At 51.0% G+C, this 5,113-nt stretch overlaps 1 pseudogene across 1 annotated transcript; it reads right to left on the bottom strand.

Moving 5' to 3' along the window:
* Positions 1-221: 221 nt before the first annotated feature.
* Positions 222-887, bottom strand: LOC308244009 (14-3-3 protein beta/alpha-like; annotated as a pseudogene). The gene has a single exon. The product of its transcript is annotated as a 14-3-3 protein beta/alpha-like (transcript).
* Between the last annotated feature and the right edge of the window lie 4,226 nt (positions 888-5,113).

The raw sequence follows: 5,113 nt of genomic DNA, 5'->3' as shown, positions 1-5,113 counted from the left end.
TGTGAATATTAAAAAACAAAACTTTAGGATGCCTTGGCATTGATGTTGCCAATCAGAGTTAGAGATACAAATACCAGCTGTTTACTCCCTGGACCATTTTTGCTAAGCTGGAGCTGCGAAACATTGAAAAGCCAATGCACAGCTCTTTTTTTTAACTGCACAAAGGTATATATGTGACGGGAATAGAGTGACACTGAACAGGTCACAAAGCACCAAAGACATTAGTTCTCTCCCTCCCCAGTGTTTCCTTCATCCCCTGGGTTTTGATGGCCACAGAGTGAGATTGTTCCTAAGCAACTGTATGATCAGGGTGCTGTGTTTGTACGACGCTTCATTCAGTGTATCCAATTCAGCAATTGCTTCATCACACACCACTTTTGCCAGACTGCAAGCCTTTTCAGGAGAGTGCAGAATCTCATAGTAAAAGAATGAGAAATTCAGTGCAGAGCCAAGTGGAACTGGGTGTGTGAACTGCATTTCTTTGTTACTAACTTCAAATGGATTGCTTATTGTCTCTAGGTGCCACCTCAGAAAGATATCTAAAAGGATTTGCTTTCATTTTCAAGTAGAACACCTTACTTTCTGGTTGTGGAGCATTGGGAATAAGATATTTGTCCAACAGCTTGAAAACATCGTTTCAGATGTCCTGCAGTTCTGCCTTGATCTTCTCACCGTACCCTTTGCCCATCTGCTGTTGCTTCTTGTTCCTCTCTGTTTTCTGCTCAGTGCTGGAGATGACACAGCAGTGACAAGCAGATTTCTCCTTTCATTGGAGAGCTTGTGCCCCTGTTCCGTGACTGCCTTAAGGGCTGCAAAAAGACCATCACAACACTCAGCATGCTCATGAGCTTGGCTTTCTGTACCAGCTTACTTTTATCCATGGTCATTCCTGAGGGAGGACTGCGGGGAGGCAAAGACGTTCCCAAGCAACCAACCTCGGTGACTGCTTCCTTCCCAGGCCCACTCCTCAGGCAACAGAGAATGATAGCCACTACCCTGGCTCTGGAATCAGTGGAAGCACTGGCAACAGTTCTACTTCCACTCTGTAATTTTCTTTTTTTTATCTACACTAATAAAAGAAAAACATGCAAATTGACCGTACCTTTGCTAGGCCCAACAGCCACGCCCACCAGCCAATCAGGAGAAAGTATGCAAATTAACCCAACCAAGATGGCTGAGGCCACAGAGAGAGCAGGAGGCTTGGGTTTCCTCGGCAATGGAAAAAGCCAAGCTTCCTGCCTGCTCTGGACGGCCCTGGCCTCCACTCAATGCTACAAAGTTTCAATTATAGAAGATAAAAAAATCCCAACAAAAATGGCAGCAGCCACAGAGCTGGAGAGAGCAGGAGGCTTGGGTTGTCACCAGCGATGGAGAAAGCCAAGCTTCCTGTAGCCCTGGCCTGCCCTGACCTCCGCTCAAGGCTACAAAGTTTCAATTACAGAAGGTAAATAAATCCCAGACCCCAGGGCCTCCACTTGGGTCACTGGGGTGTGTGGCCAGCCTGCAAGCCACCACAGGCCCCTCAGCCAGGCTGCCCCATGCCCCAATGGAGCCCCCACCCTGAACCAGGACACCTTCAGGGCAAACCAGCTGGCCCCCACCCATGCACCAGGCCTCTATCTTATCTAATAAAAGAGTAACATGCAAATTGACCATCACTCCAACACACAAAATGGCTGTCCCCATATGATCAAAGATGGCTGCCCCTATGTGGACACAAGATGGCCACCACAAGATGGCCTGCAAGGGAGGGCAGTTGTGGGTGATCAGGCCAGCAGGGGAGGGCAGTTGGGAGGGACTAGGCCTGCAAGGGAGGGCAGTTGGGGGTGATCAAGCCTGCAGGGGAGGAAAGTTAGGGGTGACCAGGCCAGCAGAGGAGGGCAGTTGGGGGTGACTGGGCCTACAGGGAAGGGCAGTTGTGGGGGACCCAGGCCTGCAGGGGAGGGCAGTTAGGGGCAATCAGGCTGGCAGGGGAGCAGTTAGGCATCAATCAGGCTGGCAGGGGAGTGGTTAGGGGGCAATCAGGAAGGCAGGCAGGCACAACGAACAGGGTTCAGGAGTATGTGTGGACTCGGGAGTGAGTGCTCCTGACAGGCATGTACTTGGGTTGCAGGTTTGATCCTGGCCTGGTCGGGCACATGCAGGAGGCAACCAATCGATGATGTCTCTCTCTCTCTCTCTCTCTCTCTCTCTCTCTCTCTCTCTCTCTTTCTTTCTCTCTCTAAAATTTTGCTGACATAAATAAATATTATGTAACTATACTCTAATATTTAAATCCCAAAGTCGCCACCAGTAAACACAGTTGTCCTGGGGTGAGTTTTAAGGAAATGCGCTAAACCATGCCCCAGCCATATGCATTTATTTACTTGCAGGGTGAATGCATGCATTTACTAGACCTATTCAGCATAAATTTAAAATTATAGTAATACATATAGGTAACTTTTCTGTGAAATTAAGCTTTTCATATACTTAATTATAATTACACTACAGGCCCGGTGCACGAAATTCGTACACTGGGGAGTGTGTCACTCAGCCCAGCCTGCACCCTCTCCAATCTGGGACCCCTCTCACAATCCAGGACCACTGGCTCCTAACCGTTCACCTGCTTGCCTGATTGCCCCCTAACTGCTCCCTTGCCGGCCTGATTGACACCTAACTGCTCCTCTGCTGGCCTGATTTCCCCCAACTACCCTCCCCTGCTGGCCTGATCACCCTCAAGGCTTTTATTAGTATAGATATGACCCTTCACAGAAAATTTTACTAACCCTGCTTTACATAAGGGCTTGACGATTGAATCATTGGGACCAGACACCAAGATTTCCTTTCTTTGAATAGAGGAGGGAATAATTATCTTGTCTTTAAGTTGCCCTGAAATTAAAATGAGATAATGACTTAGAAAAGTATAAAAGCACTATATAAAGACAACTGTCTTTTTCATGTACTGAAAAGACAATAAAGTGGTAAAATGAAAAACACTATTTTTATTCTCCCCTTCCTTCCTTTACAGCCTTCATTTAAACTTTGAAATTTATAAAAATTTCACTCTAATTTGCATTTCTTTACATTCAATATTATTTTGTATTGGTTTCAGGTTTTATATTAGTTACAGAATAGTGGTTAGACAATCATATACTTTACAAAGTGTTCCCCGATATTTCCAGTACCCCCCTGGCATCAGACCATCATTACAACACTATTGACTATATTCCCTATTTAAGTGACAATGGGTTTACAGGTTCCTTCCAGTCTTTCTTTTGTGTTGTTCGCCTTTCCTTTTCTTTCTCACTTCTTCCCTCATTTTCCTTATATAGTATCTCAATTGGCCATCAAAGCTCAGTGAAGGCACTGGGACATGCTTAATCCATTTTACAGACCAGGAAACTGAGGCCAATTCCGGTTGGCTGTGGAACTTGACTCAGTGTGCAGGGAGGCCTCACAGCCACGCTCTCCGCCCTTCCTAAGGGGCAGCCGCCGGGCAAACAGAACAAACCTTCCTGTCAGGCTTCCAAGCCTCTTTTTCAAGCACCTCTTCATTGCGGATGCTCCACATTCTTTCCTCTCCCCGGTCCCCTGCCCCCATTCTTTACTGGCCCCCCTTCTCTGGAGCAGGTGGAAGGCTTCGCACTCACCGCCTAGGCATGCTCTGCCGTGGGGCAGGGCGACGCGGGCTTGCTTTTGGGTCAAGGCCGGAGCAGGAGTCGCTGCCTCTGAAGTGCGAAGGCCGCCTGGGCGAGGCCAGTTAGCACTGGGAGCTTCTCTGAATCACTCAGTCAGTCCGGTACCCTGCAGTGCGGCACCCCTCCACTGAGGTGGCACCGCCCCTCAACCCCCGCCTCAGGGCTGCGGGTCCTTGCCCCTCCGCCCGGGTGTCCTTCCATGCCCCTTGATCCCTGGCCAGGCCCACCCATGTCTTGGGGGCCACTGCAGAACCTCTCGCTCTGCAGGCGAGACAGATCCCTGCCCGCTGGTCCCCTGCCCCAGCCCGAGCCCCCTCTGGTGCACCCCGCCTCCCCAGGTTTTTGCCTTTGATCTGTGGCATTGGTGACAGCACACTCCTAGCAAGCCTGGTACCCAGAGGGGCACAGGGTCAGTTCTTTGCCCAGAATGTTAGAGGTTGCAGTAGCATTTGCAGATGTCGCCCAGAACCTGCTGACGAAGGCAGCGCCTGTGTGGGGTGTCCTCATGGAGGGATGGTGAGGCCCTGTTCGGCGCCCCTTGGAACACCTGCCTCCTGGCCAGCCGCTTTGCCAAAGCTGTGGCACTCGCCCTGGCCCTGGAGCCGCCCCTCAGGCAGCCCCGCATTCCGGCCTCGCGGCTCTTCTCCCACATTCGGCCTTCATCCATCCCTCTCTCCTGCAGTGCTTGGCTCCAGGCCCGAAAGAAAAGAACCAAAACCAAGGACAAAGCCCAAAGGAAGTGAGTCTTGAACCCCCACATCCCATTCTCTGGATTTCCTCCCGCACCTCCTCTCTGTGTCACATCTTGAACGGGCACCCTATGGCCCAGCCACATGGCCACCGGGCGGCCTGGTGGAGTCCGCGAAGCTGTGAATCTGTGGCCAGAGGCCCTGTCTATGTCTTAGCAACCCCATGCCTGCGATGTTCATGGGCCCCATGGGAGTGGCTAAGCAGGCCTGGCCGCTCCTCCCTGGGGCGGTGATGTTCCCAGGGCCCCGCGGGCGTGGCTAGGCAGGCCTCCACTGCTCCTCCCTGGGCCTGCGATGGACCCGGACCCCACCGTGACGTCTGGCGCTGCCCACCCCACCTCCCATGGCCCCGATGGACTGGCACCTTGCTAGTGGCGTCTGGCACTGCCCGCCCGGCCTCTTCCGGTCCCCATGGACCTGGACCCCAGGGGCGGGCCAGGGTGCTGCCAGCCATCTTTGATAGATTAATTTGCATACTCACTCTGATTGGCTGGTGGGCGTGGCTTGGCATAGCAGAGTGTGGTTAATTTGCATGTTTCTCTTTTATTAGTGTAGATAAACGTGTCTACATAAGTAAAAACAGATATACTAATTTGTTAATTTTTTAACATGCCCATTCAAAAACCCTACTTTATTATATAGCAGACTTTTGGCTTTAACAGACACCTCCTAGCCCGAATTAGTCTG

Source organism: Plecotus auritus (assembly GCF_963455305.1).
Source record: "Plecotus auritus genome assembly, chromosome: 3".
NCBI classification, from domain to species: Eukaryota; Metazoa; Chordata; class Mammalia; order Chiroptera; family Vespertilionidae; genus Plecotus; species Plecotus auritus.
The sequence above is the reverse complement of the archived record's forward strand: the minus strand, read 5'-3'. Positions and strand labels throughout refer to the sequence as shown.